This window comes from Cervus elaphus, chromosome 7 (assembly GCF_910594005.1).
Source record: "Cervus elaphus chromosome 7, mCerEla1.1, whole genome shotgun sequence".
Lineage (NCBI taxonomy): Eukaryota > Metazoa > Chordata > Mammalia > Artiodactyla > Cervidae > Cervus > Cervus elaphus.
The window spans coordinates 44793351-44813309 of NC_057821.1; the positions used below are offsets into that span (position 1 = coordinate 44793351).

A 19959-nucleotide genomic window follows, 5' to 3' on the forward strand; every position below is an offset into this window, starting at 1 on the left:
CTTGACTTGGCTGAAGGGAGTCTGCTTGCCTCACCAAGAATTTTGTTTTTATAGTTTGGAATGCAAAAGGAAAAAAAAAAAAAGATTGTTGCTAAAAAGGGCTGTGATAGAATGGAATAGTGGTAAAGAGCTTTAAGATTCTCCAGATGAAAGCTGCGCAAAGGGGTACAGTGATTGCCCCACCAATGAAAAATAACAGCAACGGCAAAAGTGGCCCAAGGGGAGGTGTGTGGGCCAAACAGCCCACAGGATTCCAAATCCTGCCCCAGAGTTGGGTCTCATTTGAAATCCCAGGAAAGATGCCTGAAACTACAGTTCCTGACATGTCCCCTTCCTAGGGGAGGAGCCCAGGGAAAGTGTTATGAGCTTAGCAGGGCCACGTGATAAGCCAAGGCCTGAATGTGCCACCCTTCGCCCCCCACGAAGCTGAGAGTAGCTATGTCCAAGGAATCAAGCTGGGGTGCTCGGTCACAACCCAGTTAGGCTCTGGGCCCAGTTCCTGGAACATTTCCCTTTCACGCTGTCTCTCGAGGGTGGAATGGGCACTCATATTCTCCAGGTGACCTTCCCTGGTGGCTCAGAGGGTCATGCGTCTGCCTGCAGTGTGGGAGACCCAGGTTCGATCCCCGGGTCGGGAAGATCCCCTGGAGAAGGAAATGGCAACCACTCCAGTACTCTTGCCTGGAAAATTCCATGGATGAAGGAATACAGTCCATGGAGTCACAGAGAGTCAGTCACCACTGAGTGACTTCACTTTCACTTTCATTCTCCAGTTCAGTTCTCCCTGGCCCTCTGGAGGGAGGTGAGCCCCCGAAAAAAGAATGAGTCTTCTTTAGCACCAATGTCCTGGCATTTTAGGGCTGTGTTTTGCTATGTGTATGCCAGAAGGTCAAAGAAAAAAGAAAAACCAAAATCACTTTAAAAATGCACAAGCTGGCATTTTGGCTAGATAAATATTTGTCCTATTTTTTTTTAATTGTGATAAAATACACACAACAGAAAACTTATATTTTAATCATTTTGACGTGTACAGTTCAGTGGTACCAAGTACATTCATAATGCTGCTCAACCATCAGCGCCATCTGGTTTCAGAACTTCTTCATCACCACGCAAGGAAACTGCTACCCACTGGCAGTAACTCCCTCATTTCTACCTCCCCCAGTCCTTGGCAGTCACTCCGCTGAACGCTATTGCTATAGATTTGCTCCTTCCTGTGTTTCATATAAATAGAACCACACTGGCCTTTTGTGTCTGGCTTCTTTCACTCTGTATAATGTTTTCAAGGTTCATCCATGTTTTGGCATGTACTTCATTCCTTGTACGGATGAGTAATATTATCATCCATATGAGATGGTATGATATGGATACCATATCATACTATATTGTATAGATATGGCCCATTTGGCTTATCCACTCATCAGTGGATGAACATTTGGGTGGTTTCCACCTTTCGCATGTTGTGGATAATGCTGCTGTGAACATTTATTGACAAGCTTTTGTTGGAACATTTCTTTTCAATTCCTTTGAGTGTAGACCTACAAGCGGAACTGTTAGGTCCATATGACAAGTCTATATTAAACTTTTTAAGGGACTACTACACTTTTATACAGATACTGCACCATTTTACATTCCCATCAGCAATGCAGGAAGTTATCGATTTCTCCATATCCTCACAAACACTGGTCATTTTCTGTTTTACAATAGCCAACTTTGTGGATGTGAAGTGGTTTCTCATTATAGTTTTGATTTGCATTTCCCTAGTGACTGAGCATGTTTGCAAGAGCCTGATGACCATTTGTATATCTTCTTTGGAGATATACAAATTACTCAAGTCATTACCTATTTTGATATTATTTTGTTGCTGTTGAGTTATAAGAGTTTTTATATATTTTGAATATTAGACCCTTATCAGATATGTAATTTGCAAATATATTTCTCCCATTTGATGTGTTGTCTATTTACTATCCTCACTGTCCCATTTTCAAAGAGGGAATACCAAACCAAGCATTCAGATGCTTTTAAGAAAGGACTGCCAAATAAGATAGTAACAATCGTAACAGTTCTGAGCTAAGCAAAGTCTCCCTGCTGTCACTCTTTTACTCTCCTGGCCACAACCCAACACTCCCCGAAATAACTAAACCAAATCATGTAAAGAGCCCATGTGCCAGACTGGGCGCCATGTGCCTTAATTGCGTTTTCTGCCGTCCTTGTAGCTACATACGCGTTATGACTCCCATTTTACAGATGAGGAAACTGAGGTGCAGAGGTACTAATGAATGACCAAAGGTCTCAATGATCACAAACAGCAGAGTCAGTATCTAAACACAGGTCTGCCAGACTCCTTCCTACTCATCCACATGTTTGTTAAATTCTTTCTGGGGAGGTTTAGGGCCTCCATGTGGGTGCCTCTAGGGCTTTGCTGAATACAGAGAGGGAGATCACTGAAGGGTTTGGGTCTCTGGGGCCAGCACCCACTCCAACCACAGCCCCTCGGCTTTGATCTCCTTTGTAGTTTGGGGCTCAGGTATAGGACTTTGGGGAAAAAAGAGGCTTCCTGTGTTTTAAAAAGAAATGTTTGAAAACCACTGTTGAATCATGCTGTTTCATGGAAGGAGAACCCAAAGCTCTTGCAACTTCTTGTAAAATAGAGGTTTAGTTAAAGGAAAATCAGTTCTAAATGGGGAGCTGTTGTTCAATGGGTATAAAGTTTCAGTTACACTAAATGAGTAAGTTCTAGAGATCTGCTATATAACATATGCCTACAGTTAACAAGACAGAGTCATGTGCTTAACATTTTGTTAGGAGTGTAGATCTCATGTTAAGTGTTCTGATCACAAGAAACAAAAACAAAAGGCTGAGGAATACCAGGAAAGGTTGGGAGGTTTCGGAAATGTCTGCTACCTTGATTATAATGATGGTATATACATCTTTGCATGTATCTGAACTCACCAGTTCGTACAACTTAGATATGTGTGTGCATGCTAAGAGGCTTCAGTCGTGTCTGACTCTCTGGGACCCTATGGTCTGTAGCTTACCAGGCTCCTCTGTCCATGGGATTTCCCAGGCAAGAATACTGGAGCGGATTGCCATGCCCTCTTCCAGGGGATCTTCCCAGTCCAGGGATCAAACTCGTGTCTCCCACGTCTCCTGCATTGGCAGGCAAGTTGACCAATCTGGGAAGCCCTAGATATGTGCAGTTTTCTGTATATTGATACTTCAATAAAGCAACTTAAAAAAAAAAGGGAATTCAGTTTTTGGCTTCATTGATAGAAACCTTTTGTGTTGCATTCACACACACACACACACACACACACACACACACACACATACACTCACGCATACCCTCTCCCTCCGCCGCCCTATTTCTGTACACTCCTCCTTCAGGTGGACAATGCCAGCTCTGCAGGGAGTTGCCTCTGAACACCCACTCACCAAAAAAAAAACAAAAACAAAAACCATGGCTCTTGCCAGCAACTGCGCCCCCCCCCCCCCCTTCCTGGGAGCCGCAACCATCCCCATTCACCAGTCAGGTATGCTGCCGGCTCGCCTTTGAGGGCATTCTCACGAGCAGCCAGCCCCAGGGACTCCCCAGACCAGAGCTGCCCTTCTCGTTCTTCTGTTTTGCAACTTAGCGTGTGATGACCGTGGTTGGGAACAGAGCCATCCGTGTGGAAACCACACAAGGTGAGGCTAAGTCTTAAGAAAAACAGTTTGCAGGTGAACATCCTACCAGACCAGCGACTGGCTTGGACAGGGAGGTGGCTGCATCACCAGGTAAGGGCGAGGGCCCTGCCCGGCCCACTCAGCGTTTCTGACCTTTGGGCAAGAGGCGGCCGGCGGAGCTCTGGGTTGGAAGACCCCCGGCACGCAGGAAGCTGGCGTGGTCTCGACTCCCTGCCTTTCACTCTTAGGAAACTCGGGCCGCCGGAGGTGGGCTCCATGCCTGGGAGTTGGCATTTGAGCTTTATCAGGGTGTGAAGATGAGCAGTTGTGGAGAGGGCGAGGGGCCCTCCGGTGGGTGGGCAGCGACGTGGAATTGTGCGGCTTCTTAGAACTCCAGCTGGGGTTTCTGAGCATTGATTTTCTGTGCCACTCAAGTGTTGCCAGATGTCTGCTCAATTCCAGTTCTCCTGTGAAATCGCATGGAGCGGTCTAATGCCTTTTAAACTGCTTTGGTCAAAGATGACGGAGGGGTGAGGGGTGAGGGGGTGGTGAGGAACCTCCCTGCCCACTGCATACATTGAGATCTAAGAGCAGGATGCCATTTCCTCCTCCACATGTCATTTTCTCCAACTTGAACACTACACAGGGCATCTTGTTTCCTTGTGTTCTTAAAATACCCACTGATAGTGAGTATCTATTATCAAACTCCTATAGGGTAAATGTCAGCAGGGTGTCATCCAGATGTGCTTTCCAAAACCCTGAAAGGCCCTCCTCAGCTGCACATCTTCCCCTATGATGTGCTCAAGGACTACTCCTCCTCCTCTAATCTAGTGAAAACTTTCCTAAACTTTAAACCACTAAGTCACTATTATGTTAGCTTATCAATACAGCACTGCTGCTGCCTGGAAGGCCCCTAGCAAGTACGCCTGTCATTGCAGGCCCTGTGCTGCTGGGTGACCATCTCTGGAAGGTCTAGACCATAAAAACCCAATGAGGCAGAGAAGAGCAAGCTAAGGTGTGTCGTGCCACTTGCTGCTTTGGTGTCCACACCAACGCTAGGCCATACCCGACCCACCTCCCCAGCCAGGCAGTAGTGGGAGGGCCTCAGGCTCCCAGCATCTGAACGCTCCATGAATCATCTCTGCAACAGTGAGTGCGTATAAGTTGAGAAAATGCCCCTTTCCTTCGTCATTCTTCCTTTCAAAGCCTAGGGGTCAAGCTGTAATTTATTCTCTTCTTTACAATCAGAAAAGGGCTTCCCTGGTACCTCAGTTGGTAAAGAATCTGCCTGCAGTGCAAAAGATCCGGATTTGATCCCTTGCTCGGGAACTTGCCCTGAAAAAGGAAATGGCGACCCGCTCCAGTATTCTTGCCTGGAGAATTCCATGGACAGAGGAGCCTGGCGGGCTACAGTCTATGGGGTCGCAGAGAGTCAGACACGACTGAGCGACGGACACTTTGACTGACAGAATCAGAAAATGTTTCCCCTATACCCTGAAAAAGAAAAAAGCTAAGAGGAATTTAGCATGATCTAGCCTGCCTTATTTTCCTATGTCCCAGGTATTGACATGCACTGTGGTGCCTAGTCTTTTGTTCTTTTATCTTTCACCCAACAAGATGAGTTACCACCAACGAGCCAGGGAAACCTTTTGGTGGCAAAGTTTCCAGCTGGGAGCAGCAGAGGGGAAGAAAAGGACACCCCCCCACACACACACTACTGGCCTCTAAGTGCCACTCATCGAGCCTGATGCGATCCACTGCACCCTGTCACAGCTCTTGGGCCTTTCTGCTTACAAGGGATGAAACTGCTAAGTTCTTGAGAAACACTGAAAAAGTCCTGAAGGCATATGAGACAGTAGGGAAGAAATCTGTTGGGGGACCACAGTGGCCCCAGAGGGAGGGCAATAGGATGAGGTGATAAATTCACGTAAACCCTCTATATCACCTTGCTGGTTGGGGTGAGTTGTGGCACCTCTGCTGTTAGATCTTCCTATTGAACTAAACCAGCAAATCTCAGGGATTTGATTTAGAATGACCCCCAGAATACTTTTCTTTCAGGACTGATGTGTTTTCAATGAGCAGCAGATCGTAGAATTCTGCTTGAGGATATGACTTCTGTGGGAAATCAAGAAACAAGAAACCTTCCTCTCTCATACCATGAGGGTCTCCCTAAAGCCCTCCGGCAACCTTGAGCCCTCAACACGTAAACTTTAGGCAGCATTTCAAAGTAATCACAGGGTGCAATCTTATTCAGAGGTTAGATACACAAATAAGGTTACTGCGAACACTCTTGCTCAATTCATCGCAGCTTTTGCCAAATTAATTCCTATAAGCAAAGAAAGAAGTTCATATTCTAGTTACGCACATTGACTTTTCAAGATCATGCACATCTCTAAACAAAGAAAAGAAAGGAAAGTGGCGAAAGTGAACGTTGAACTGCAAGAAGACTTTACAAAGAGCCTGAATTTGAAATGGAGTTTTATTTCTATTTCAACAATAACTACCCTTCTCTTAATCAGCGGGCATATGTAGAATCCTCTCTTCAGAACCATGCCCTGTGTTCATGCTGGTACAGACAGGCCTGGATACGCTCAGGATCTGGGGATTAGGCTCATCTATTTAGGGTCTGTACGCTTACTGGGCTTAAGAGGGTCCTCGGAAGTAAATGATTCAACTGTCTCTGTCCTCCTGATTACATTACCCATCTGTGGCAAAAAGTGAAGTGTACAGTTGGATGTCATAAGCTGTTTGTGTTCTTTTAGCGTCTTTTAGTTCTTCTAGTGTGTTCTCTTAGTGTCCTAGTGTCTGACCTAAGTCTCACTGCAAACCACAAATCAAGATATCTGATTTAAGCAATTGTCTTTGGGGGGCTGGTGGGGGTGTGTGTGGCACAGTTGTTAATGAGACACGAATTTGCAAATAATTCTTTGGAAGCTTAAGACTAAAAAGGTATAATTTCTACAGGATTTAGCATATTGAAAATGGATACATTCAAAACAAGCTTCCTTCTGGAGAAAGAAAATCAATTCTAAAGTGTTGTGTCAGAGATAGAAACGTTGCATCTGCACACGTGTACAGTCTACACCCACATCCACACACTCCGCCCCTCCGTTTCCCCATTTCTAGCAATTCTGTGACAAAGATCACGCTTCTGAGCAGTTGTCACCATGTTATAAAGTCAAGACTGTTTTACTCACTACTAAAGGTGCTTTGGTGATCACCCATTCCCACTGTCTCCTCGAGTATTTCTGGAGATATGTGAAGTGAAGTGAAGTCTCTCGGTCGTGTCCGACTCTTTTTGACCCCGTGGACTGTAGCCTACCAGGCTCTTCCAACAGGATTTTCCAGGCAAGAGTACTGGAGTGGGTTGCCATTTCCTTCTCCAGGGGATCTTCCCCACCCAGGGATCGAACCCGGGTCTCCCGCATTGTAGGCAGACACTTTACCGTCTGTGCCAGATATGAGTACAGCCCAATTACCGACTGCCTGAATGGGAGGGGAGGGGAGGGGATCTTATTCCAAAGGCTGATTCTTCCCCAGACCCAGTGAAACAGAATCTCTTGGGTTGGAATCAGAGGGTAAAAAAGATCTCTAGCTAATTCTTATGCACAATGAAGTTTAGTGACCACTGACAGCAAGACTGCAAGTAAATTGATCTATAAAGGGGCCAGACCCAATGCCTTGATTTCATTCTCATATGTATCTCAGCAACTGTAGCTCCAGGTCACCACCATCCTCCAATGGTCCAGTGATAAGAAAAAGAAATGTACAAGAAAGGTTTCAATGTGAAGGAGCAAAATAAGAGAAATAAAACCTAAGTAATTCATGCTAAAATGTGAAACAGGATAATTTTTAACTCATTTAATGACACCAAGACATCAAAGACATAATTACTTTCAAAGCCGTTGTGATTCAGGTAACCAAGATGACTGAAATTATGAACACATTTTAATATGGATGCCGATCTAGAGCAAATGACTAGAGACATGAGAACGGCAAAGCAAAGCAAAATAAAACAAAATAGAAAGCGGGGTTTTTCTTCAAAATATTTTTTTTCTTTTTTTTTTTTTTAGCTCTTTTTATTTTATCTTTTTTTTTATTAGTTGGAGGCTAATTACTTCACAACATTTCAGTGGGTTTTGTCATACATTGACATGAATCAGCCATGGATTTACATGTATTCCCCATCCCGATCCCCCCTCCCACCTCCCTCTCCCCCCGATTCCTCTGGGTCTTCCCAGTGCACCAGGCCCGAGCACTTGTCTCATGCATCCCACCTGGGCTGGTGATCTGTTTCACCATAGATAACATACATGCTGTTCTTTTGAAATATCCCACCCTCACATTCTCCCACAGAGTTCAAAAGTCTGTTCTGTATTTCTGTGTCTCTTCTTCTGTTTTGCATATAGGGTTATCATTACCATCTTTCTAAATTCCATATATATGTGTTAGTATGCTGTAATGTTCTTTATCTTTCTGGCTTACTTCACTCTGTATAATGGGCTCCAGCTTCATCCATCTCATTAGGACTGATTCAAATGAATTCTTTTTAATGGCTGAGTAATATTCCACAGTGTATATGTACCACAGCTTCCTTATCCATTCATCTGCTGATGGGCACCTAGGTTGCTTCCATGTCCTGGCTATTATAAACAGTGCTGCGATGAACATTGGGGTGCACGTGTCTAATATTTTTAAAAATTGCTTTATTAAAACATATGGATAGACAGTAAAATTCTTAGTTGCTTAGTCTGTCTAACTCTTGGTGACTTTATAGATTGTAGCCCACCATGCTCCTCTGTTCATGGAATTATTCAGGCAAGAGTACTGCAGTGGGTAGCCCTTCCTTTCTCCAGGAGATCTTCCAGATCCAGGGACTGAACCCTGGTCTCCTGCTTTGCAGGCAGATTCTTTACCATCTGAGCCACCAGGAAAGCCCTGGATAGACAGTTCAGTTCAGTTCAGTTCCTCAGTCGTGTCCGACTCTTTGCAACCCCATGAACCACAGCACGCCAGGCTTCTCTGTCCATCACCAACTCCCAGAGCTTGCTCAAACTCATGTCCATCAAGTCGATGATGCCATCCAACCATCTCATCCTCTGCCATCCCCTTCTCCTCCCACCTTCAATCTTTCCCAGCATCAGGGTCTTTTCAAATGAGTCGGTTCTTCGCATCAGGTGGCCAAAGGACTGGAGTTTCAGCTTCAGCTTCAGTCCTTCCAATGACTATTTAGGACTGATTTCCTTTAGGATGGACTGGTTGGATTTCCTTGCAGTCCAAGGAACTCTCAAGAGTCTTCTCCAGCACCACATTTCAAAAGCATCAGTTCTTCAGTGTTCAGCCTTCTTTATGGTCCAACTCTCACATCCATACATGACTACTGGAAAAAAACATAGCTTTGACTAGCGGACCTTTGTTGGCAAAGTAATGTCTCTGCTTTTTAATATGCTGTCTAGGTTGGTCATAGCTTTTCTTCCAAGGAGAAAGCATCTTTTAATTTAACAACTACAGTCACCATCCACAGTGACTTTGGAGCCCCAAAAAATGAAGTCTCTCACTGTTTCCATTGTTTCCCCATCAATTTGTCATGAAGTGATGGGACAAGATGCCATGATCTTAGTTTTCTGAATGTTGAGTTTTAAGCCAACTTCTTCGCTCTCCTCTTTCACTTTCATCAGGAGGCTCTTTAGTTCTTCTTCACTTTCTGCCATAAGGGTGGTGTCATCTGCATATCTGAGATTATTGATATTTCTCCCAGCAATCTTGATTCCAACTTGTGCTTCATCCAGCCCAGCATTTCTCATGATGTACTCTGCATGTAAGTTAAATAACCAGGGTGACAATACACAGCCTTGATGTACTCCTTTCCCTATTTGGAACCAGTCTGTTGTTACATGTCCAGTTCTAACTGTTGCTTCCTGACCTGCATACAGATTTCTCAAGAGGCAGGTAAGGTGGTCTATTATTCCCATCTTTTTAAGAATTTTCTATAGTTTGTGGTGATCCACACAGTCAAAGGCTTTGGCATAGTCAATAAAGCAGAGGTAGATGTTTTTCTGGAACTCTCTTGCTTTTTTGATGATCCAGCAGATGTTGGCAATGTGATCTTTGGTTCCTCTGCCTTTTCTAAATCCAGCTTGAACATCTGGAAGTTCACGGTTCATGTACTGTTGAAACCTGGCTTGGAGAATTTGGGGCATTACTTTGCTATCATGTGAGATGAGTGCAATTGTGTGGTAGTTTCAGCATTCTTTGGCATTGCCTTTCTTTGGGATTGGAATGAAAACTGACCTTTTCCAGTCCTGTGGCCACTGCAGAGTTTTCCAAACTTGCTGGCATATTGAGTGCAGCACTTTCACAGCATCATCTTTTAGGATTTGAAATAGCTCAACTGGAACTCCATCACCTCCACTAGCTTTGTTCATAGTGATGCTTCCTAAGGCCCACTTGACTTTACATTCTGGGAAGTCTGGCTCTAGGTGAGTGATCATACCATTGTGCTTATCTGGGTCATAAAGATCTTTTTTGTACAGTTCTTCTGTGTATTCTTGGATAAACAGTAGTTACCAATAAATATACATATATTGGGGACAGAGTTCAAAAGTTTTCTTGATAAGAAAACATAATCAAAGGTGTTGGGAGGCTACTGCTTTATTTCATTCCTTCACAATCTTGGTAGTTCAGATCAATCTAATAAATTTTTGAATTACAAAATGATACTAATATATGGTCCTCTGTGACCCTTCTTAGAAGATATCTGTATTTTAACAGAGGACAATGCTTACTCCAGAGGAAGCCACTCAAGGTGAGTTTCAGGCTTGCTGGCTGGCAGGTAGATGAGACTTTGGGGTAAAGAAGACTTTCCCATGAAAAGCATATCTAAGAAGAAACTTCTAAGGGTTCTTAACCCTTCCCTTGGCTGGGATGAGGAAATCAAGACAGGTATGATTTTTCAGTGAATTCACCAATTACCTTCTATTTTCCCACCTGAGTGAGCTTCAAAATATGCTCATGTAAGTTACTGGTAGTGTCCTCAGGTAGTCTGAGGACAAGTGTCTTGTTGGTGTTTCTGATATTCATATTTTTATTGAAGTTTTACATAGGCTATTTCAGTTTGAAGAATCAACTCCATGATCACATCAATCCCTTCATTTGAAGGAATATTTTACTTGTGTTTTGCTCGGGAAGGAAAACTCAGTTCTTTATCTTGCCTCTGCGTTTCTCTCCCTTTCACCCTACACTGTAGCCAGCATATGTCTAATTCACACTTCCAAAAATGCCAGACATACAAAGAGATCTGCTTTAGAGTGATCGAGTATCTTAGTTTGCCTGGGATTGTCTTGTTTGAATATCAAGTGTCCTGCATTCCCAGAAGCCCTCAGTCTTGTTCACCCGGAACTTCACTACCCAATATGATAGTCACGTGGTTGTTGTTTAGTCGCTCAGTCATGTCCGACTCTTTGCAACCCCACGGACTGTATTCAGCCAGACTCCTCTGTCCATGGAATTTCCCAGGCAAGAATACTGGAGTGGGTTGCCATTTTCTTCTCCAGGGGATATTTCTGACCCAAGGATTGAACCCACATCTCCTGCATTGCAGGTAGATTCTTTACCACTAAGGCTCCTGGACTTCCCCACTAGCCACATGAGGCAAGTTAAGTCTCAGTAAGTTAAAACAGATAAAACAGCTCCTCATTTGCACTAGCTATAGTTCAACTACATGTGGCTTGTAGTTACCTTATTGGCCAAGGTAGACGTAAAACTCTCCAGCATTGCAGCAAGTTCTGTTGGGTAGTGCTGAGCTAGAGGGTTTTTCCAGCAATTACCTAGAACTAACATCTTTGAAAACAGTACCCTGGTCAGGCATCACCAGTTGGTTGAGCAAACTCATGTGATGGGGCCTGCCGTCTCAGTGAACTCAGAGTGTGCTAGCTCAGCAAAGCCTCAATGAAAACTTTTGTTTTTCAGAGTTCACATTTCCTGATGCATCAGGCTTCTGAAACCATGCCCCTAATCTTCCCGGCTCCTGGGGATTCATAAACAGTTGTTGGCATTTAGTGAAAAGGGGAACATGGCATATGAAATGAACATGACAGCAAGAAAAGACAATCTGACTCCTTTTAAATTGTGTCCATGAGGGATGAGAGAGCATACCAATTGCGTTCCCATTTGTGGGTTTTCCCCCAATGCACAGCACAACAAAGAGGGGAACTGGACCTGACTTAGAGCCAAAGGAGAACATGCAAGAGGAAAACTGTCTTAGGAATGGGTGCCTTTAAGTCAGTTGCATCCCGACCCCAAGCCATCAGCTGGCTGGAGCAAGGGTACTTCTCTTACAAAGTGGCCAAGAGTCATGGAGCACACAGCACTTTGACAACACCCCTGCTTCCCCAGGTCTAAGGAGAATTATAAACAGAAACAGGAATAAACCACCCCTTGATCAGAAGAGTCTTTGCTGCAAGATCTAATTGTGAGCACAGGTATTTATTTGTTTTAATAATAGGTTAAGCACCTCTGTGGGCCCTACTCTTGAGTCATTCACTGTCTAGTAGGGGCGATTAATATGTTCGCTGGCTTTTAAAATATTAAGTAACCAATGGTTGTTTGTGAAAATAGTGATTATGATAATGATGACGGTGATGACTGACATTTATCGAGAGCTTTCCACGTGGCAGGCTCTACCCTGAGTGTTTTACGTGAAGAAATAAAAGAAGAACACTTTAGGAATGTAGATGCTGGAAGGACCCCCAGGCGAAGATGTAACAGACTTTCAAAATTTCCAGGAAATTTAGCCAATAGGCAAAGCAAAACTCTCACAAATTGCTTGAAAAAAATAGCCTAGTAAATCGATTTAGACAATGGATTTTATTTTTCAAATAACCTTCTTTATTTTGAAATGACTTTAGATTCACGCAGTAGTTTCAAAGAAAGCACACAGAGTCCCCATATGATAATTGGTTTCTGAGTCAGAGAGAAATGCCTTTAAGTCCCAGTTCTGCTCTTTATTGTTGTGCCCTTGGATAAGTTATTTAACCACTCAGATCCTCAGATGTGGCTTCCTCAATTGTAAAATGGAACAACAGAAGCTACTTTGGGGGGCTGTGGAAAGGAAAACAATGAGAGAATTCGTGTAAAGTGCTTTGTACGTGCTTGGGCCACTGATGTGCTTACTAAGCTGTGCATTATTATTTATGTGGATCAGATCTTTGTTTTAATGAGTTAATGAAAATAATATGTCATAATAATTTTATTTTTTTTTGTATGTCATAATAATTTTAAATGGTCAATATTTAATAGCTATGGTTTCAGCTGGGAAAGATTGAGAGCAGGAGAAGGGGGCGGCAGAGGATGAGATGGTTGCCTAGCATCACCAACTCAGTGGACATGAGTTTAAGCAAACTCCGGGAGATAGTGAAGGACAGGGAAGCCTGGTGTGGTGCAGTCCATGGAGTTGCAAAGGGTCAGACACGACTGAACGACTGAACAACAATAACCACGTAGTTTCTGCACTTCAAAGGACATGTTCTATTTCCTCATCCTGTTCCTTTTCTCAGGCAGTTGAAGAGGCGCTCACTCTACCCTTCAACCAGGCTCAGTCCACACCAGGCCAAACGGATGCACCAGCACTTTGCCTCCCACTGTAAACATGTCTCTGCCCACCCAAAGAAATGGAGGTGGGACGGAGTGTGTTACCCACTGTCCTAGATAGCTCAGGCGGATATAACAAAAACACCGCAGACTGGGTGACTTAAATACAGAAACTTATTCCACGTGGTTCTGGAGGCTGAAAGTCCAAGATCAAGGTGCCAGCAGACCCTGTGTCTGGTGAGAGACCACCCTGTGGCTTGTAGATCATCGTCTTCTTGTTGTATCTTCACAAGGCAGAGAGCAGGGACAGGAAGCAAACTCTCCCGTGTATTCTTATAAGAGCAATAACCCCATCTTGAGGGCTCCATCCTCGTGACCTAATTACCCATAAAAGTGTCTCCAAATACCATCCAATTGGGAACTAGAGTTTCCACATGTGAGTTCTGAGAGGACACAAACATTCAGTCCATAGAATCCATGCAGGATGGGAAGCTGAAATAACCCCCTCTGGTCTGAAATACCCTCCTCCTCCCTGAGAGGGCTCACACTGCATCTCCTCGGGAGCTCTAGGCATGGGCCCAGGGACCCCTTCTTCTCTGGGCTTGGGGAAAGTTCCATAGCTCAGCATCCCGCTGTCCCCCTGCTGGGCTGGGGCTGGAAGCTGCAGGGCAGAGAGATTGGAAGACCTTTGCAACTTCTTCCTTTTTCTTCCCATTCTACGATCTCTGTGGTCCTGAGAACTGTTTCTCTGTTTCTCAAACACAGAGAACTCCCAGGATCCTTGGGCCCCTGTGTGGTCCATTAGAGCCACACACATGTGTCCCCATCCGAGTGAAGGAACAGTCACTCCAGCTCTCTGATTTCTACAAAAGAAAATACTAACTAGATAATATTTGAGCTATGAATTCAAAATCAGTTTTCGGAGGTTTCAGAATTTGGTAAACAGTTGAACACACTTGAATTTTTCCATATGTCACTCTGTTAGCAGAAGACTTATGATTATTACTTACAATCCCCCTTGATTAAAGCAAAGACACCAGGTCAACACTGAGCATTTACTTTTCTTCTTACCTACCCTTGCCCACATGAACCTGCCCCCATTACACACACACACACACACACACACACAAAGAAAGAGTTGTGATAATCCACAAACCTTGGACTTGAAGTCTATTTCAGTTGCTCTTTTCAATTCCTAAGAAACTACTCAGGGGGCACTGGGAAATTCTGAGTTACAGACTTAATGGAAAGCCCCAGGTCAAGAGTAACAGCTCTTCTACAGTTTAAAAGTTAATGTTGACCTTAAGAGAATTCTAAAATATGCTTGAAAATTGTTCCCATCAAATGTTTCCTGGAAAGAGTTCAGCCTTCTTGCAACGAAGAACCTATTGACAGATTTAGCACCTCAACATGCCCTTCACCAAAGATACACCGTGAAAGTTGTTCCTGCTGCTTTCTGCTCCTATACTTTCTAGTGGTGGGGTACTTGTCAGTTAGACGGACAGTCTGACCAGGTGGCAGCTGTAAGCACAGACAGGCTGGGAGTAATTCCCATCATAAAACCTAACACTTACTGAGTACTCACTACCTGACAGGCTCTGTCCTTAGCACTTCACATGTACTGTCTCATTCAACCTGTGATGAGTTGGCCACTCTTATCCCATTTTACAGTTGAAAAAGCTGAGATTCAGACTTTCATTCACTTGCTTGCTATCACAGGGGTGAGAAGACGAGAAACTAGAATTTGAAGAAGGGCATGCTGACTTTGGAGCCCACACTATTGGCCATTAGGTGACCAGGCTTTGCCTCACTTCACTCTGGAGAACATGATTCTTTGGAAGTCAACACTTAGCTGCAGACCAGCAGCCTCACCAGACAGAAAGCAATCTGAGGACCTCCCAAATCATCCAGCATCTTGCAAACCTTTCCTCAGTCATCCCCTCTCTCTCAGTATCCCCATGATGATGTCACTGATGGTAGAAAAATGGCAGTGCTGGGACTGAGCGCTGGGTTTTCCTGTGTGGCATTTTGCCCAGTGGCTTCTAGGCCCAGTGTATTCTCTCTTAGCTCCTGAGATGCTACTCACTTTGAAAGCTACAACTAGACTCATGGAACCAGGGATGCTCACGTTAACACCATCAAAAGAGCCAAAAACTTTGTAAAAGCTGTTCTGTGTTATTACAACAGTTGGGAGTCAATAGGCCTGCCGTGAAACAATCATTGTTTCCGAAAACATAAAAAAAGTCACCTCCTCAGCACTTCAAGTAGCTCATTGGCAAAGAAGCCTCATGGTTTGAGGTCAACGTTGAAGACAAGTGGCTAGGCTTCATCTACTCCCTATGTAAGCCTTTTCCATATCATTTTAACATTATTCTCTCTGAATCTTGGAAGGTGGACAGGGAAGGGGAAAAGGCAGAATATCATGGAAAAAGTTTTGATAGCTTTGAAGACGAGTATAGAAAGGGTTGATACTGGAGGAGAGGGTCAGGAAGAGATCTTACCTCTGACCAGATGAGAAGCAGCTGTACTTCTGTCAACAGTAGCTCACAAGCTGGAAAACATTCTCATCCTGAGCAGGCCAGGTTTCAGAGAAATCTACTGTTGTTGAAGGTAAGAGAGAGAGGCTGAGTTTTTTCTGCATTGGCATGTGATTTATTTTTGGCACCAATAAAAACTGGAATCCCTTTGAGTAGCCCAAAAATACCATGAACCTTCTGGAGGAGAATGATGGAAAATGTACCTCCACCAACCAGATAATGTAAAACATTCTAGATGAATAATTGATATATAATGATTCAGACAGGGTTGGCAGACAGAAAATGCCAAAGGGCCCTACAGATTTGACCTTAAACTTCAGCCATTTTGTAAACAAGTGTTCTGGGAGGTTTCACTTCATTTTCATACAGGTCAAGTGTGGCATTTCTATTCAGGGGTCAGTGGAGTAAATTATTAACCAAAACAACTCCTTTTGACCAAATGAGTCAACTTTGCAATAAACAATTTGGCAGTTTGTGTGTGTTTTTGGATCTTTTTGTTTACTTTTTTGTTAAGGGGATTTAAAAAAAAACAACACAGCAACCTTTTCCTTGCTTTTATGAAACACTGCCCCATGTTTCCAGGCAGAAAAGCAAAAAAAAAAAAAACTTTCAAAAGGTCACCTGATGTCATGTCAGCAATGCAGAAATAAGTAGAAAACCAACTAACATGAAAAAAAAAAGATGTATCGGATAACAATCTTTGGCAGATGTCTTAAAGCAGAATATATAAACATGCCTGCCATAGACGTAATACTAAGAGGATTTCACCTTGAAACTCGATAGCTGTAATTCCTTAATAAAGACCACTTGTTTTTCAAGGGCTAGATTAATCTCTGAGCTGGGTTCTACAGGAAATCAAATTCTGGTCCATTATAGGAGTCATTATCAATATCCTCCCTGAGTATACATTTGAGATGGAACAAGAGGCAAATAAAGCCTTTCCTCATCCCAAGCCGAGGAGTCAGTGCATGTAAACCCAGATTGAGATGCTGAGGTGCTTCTGTAAAGCTTCAGGGGAGAGCAGACTCCCGTCTCCCCACAGGATCATGGCCTGTTCCGCATGGAGGACATTGAATTCTTTTGGCTTCTATAGAGTAATGGTCTTCACTTTAGGGGTGATTTTCTCCCCATGGAGTTTTGGTAATGTCCAGAGATACTTTTGGTTGTAATATTGGGACCCCCGGTGTCACCAAATACACAAAGTAAATCCAGGTAGCATTGCAAAGGCTCAGGAACTTAGGCTGTCATTGGAACCATGGTCTACGACAGTCAGGCCAAGACCTGTGCGCTACCCCTAAACAGGGTGACTGATTGCTCAAATAAAAGACTTAAATAGGACTCAGAGAGTCTTAAGATAATAATCAAAATTTCCAGGATACAGTTGAAAACCCTGGCCATACCAAGAACCAGAAAAAGCACAGCTTGAATTCAAAGGGACAATCGACTTCTACCAACACAGAAATGAATCAGATATTGGAATTATCTGATAAGGAGTGTAAAGCAGCTTTACATTAATTTAATATGAAGCATGAAAAAATGCTTTAATGGGCAATTGAAGATTCTCTTGAAACAGATGAAAAAATAGAAAATATCCACAAAGAAGTAGAAGCTATAAAAAAGAGCCCAATTCAAATTATAGAATTGAAAGGTACAGTAATAGAAAAAAACCAGAAAACCTCACTGAATAGGCTCAGTACCAAAGTAGAGATAACAGAGGATACAATCAATTAACCCTTTTTTTAAAAAAAAAAAAAAAAGGAAGCTCCATTTATTTACTTATTTACTTATTTATTTTGTAATTGAAGCATAATTTTTTTTTTTTTTTACAGAATTGTTCTACATCATTTCTGGACCAGTTTACTCAAGTCAAAAACCAGAGAGAAAATAGACTGGAAAAAACAAAACCTAATTACAAGAGCCTTTGGGAACTATGGAACAACAACGAAAGATCCAAAACTCACATCACTGGAGATCCAGAAGGAAAACAGGAAAAGAGTTAGATCGAAAGAGCATTTTTTTTAATGGCTGAAAATTTCTCAACTTTGGTAAAAGGTATAAGTCTACAGACTTAAGAAACTACACAATCTCCAAATATGGGAAGTCCAAAGAAATGCAAACCACAACACATTGTAAGTACACTTCAGAAAACTAAAGATAGTTTTCAAAACAACCAGAGAGAAATGAAGCATTAACCATAGCGGAACACAGATTCAAATAAAAGCATATTTCTTACCTAGAACAGTGGAGGCCAGAAGGAAGTTACACAGTGTTTTCAAGTGCTAAAAGAAAAAAACTGTTAACAGTGAATTCCGTATCTTAGAAAACTATTCTTTAGGAATGAAAGGGAAATAAATACATTCTCAGATGAAGGAAAACGTAAAAGAATTGTTACTAGCAGACTTGCCCTTAAAACATGGTTCAAGGAATTACAGTCAGCCCTCCATATCTATATAGGCCCTGGTGGCTCAGATGGCAAAGAAGCTGCCTGCATGCAGGAGACCTGGATTCGATCCCTGGGTCGGGAGGATCCCTGGAGAAAGGAATGGCAACCCACTCCGGTATTCTTGCCCAGAGAATCCCATGGACAGAGAAGCCTGGTGGGCTACAGTCCATGAGTGTGCAAAGAGTCAGACATGACTGAACATGTCCATATCTATGAGTTCCACATCTACACACTCAACCAACTGCAGGTCAAAGATATTCCCCACCCCCCAAAATTCCAGACAGTTCCAAAAAGCAAAAGTTGAATTTGCCAGACGGAAATTATTAACGTAAAATTTTTATTGTATTTATAACTATTCATAGACATACCTCATTTTATTGCACTTTGCTTCATTGTACTTCACAGATAATTGCTTTCTTTTTTTTTTTTAACAAATTGAAGGTCTGTGGTAACCCTGCATCAAGCAAGTCTCAGCACCAGTTTTCCAACAGATCTGTCACTGTGTGTCTCTATGGCACACTTTGATAACACTCACAATATTTCAACCTTTTTCATTACTATTGCATTTGTTTGGTGTTCTGTGATCAGTGAGTTTTGATGTTTCTACAATGACTCACCCAAGGCTCAGATGATGGCTAGCCTTATTTATTAGTAAAGTATTTTTTAATTAAGATATGTACATTCTTTCAGAAATAATGCTACTGCACACTAAATAAACTATGCTGCTGCTGCTAAGTCACTTCAGTCGTGTCCGACTCTGTGCGACCCCATAGACGGCTGCCCACCAGCCTCTGCCGTCCCTGGGAGTCTCCAGGCAAGAACACTGGAGTGGGTTGCATATAGAATGTTGTAAATACAACTTTTATATGCCCTGGGAAACCAAACAGTTGCAAGTGACTCACTTTATGATGTTATTTGCTTTATTGTGGTGGCCTGAAACTGAACCTGTAATATCTCCAAGATCTGCCTATACATAACATTTATTCTATATTAGGGATTATAAGTAATCTATAGATTTAACATGTACAGGAGGATGTACCTAGGTTATAGGCAAATGCTACACCACTTTATATAAAGGACTTGAGCACATTTGGATTTTGGACCTGCAGGAGGTCTTAAAACTAATCACCCAAGGATCTTGAGGGATGTCTATAATTCTAACTGGAAGACAATGGCAAAAGGATGAAGCTTGAAGCATCAGAGAGGATGAAAGAACAATGTAGAGAGCAGATATGCTGTATAAATAACAGACCAACTCTTCTCATGAGTTTTAAAAATTATTTAATGAGTAGAACAAAAGTTATAACACAATCTGATTTCCAAGACTATGATATTTAAAAGTGGGAAAAGTAAAGAGACTAAAATGGAAATAAGAAGTCCAAGAGGCAAACTGTAACGCCAGTAGGCTGTAATAAGTCACATATGTATATTGTCACACCCAGAGCGATCCTTAAGAAAACTAGACAAACAGATACACTCAAAAATACTATAATTAAACCAAGATAGAATCTTAAGAAGTATTTAATGAACACACAGCAGGCATGAAAGGAGGAACAGTGGTTTAAAAAAAAAAAAACAAAAACAGAGGAAATAAGGAGAAAACAAGTAACTAAATGGAAAACTTAAGTCCTAATAAACTAAAAACTACCTTAAATGTAAATGCCTAAATATAACTATTGAAAGGCAGAGACTGGCACAGTGGATTAAGAAAAACTTCACAACTAGTCT

The 19959-nt window shown here is 42.7% G+C and overlaps 1 long non-coding RNA gene across 1 annotated transcript; it reads left to right on the plus strand.

Moving 5' to 3' along the window:
• The first annotated feature begins 3679 nt into the window (after window positions 1–3679).
• On the plus strand, window positions 3680–18952 carry LOC122697846. The gene is made up of 3 exons (XR_006342183.1): window positions 3680–3774; window positions 17618–17917; window positions 18673–18952. It is a non-coding gene; the product is annotated as an uncharacterized LOC122697846 (long non-coding RNA).
• The last annotated feature ends 1007 nt before the right edge of the window (window positions 18953–19959 follow it).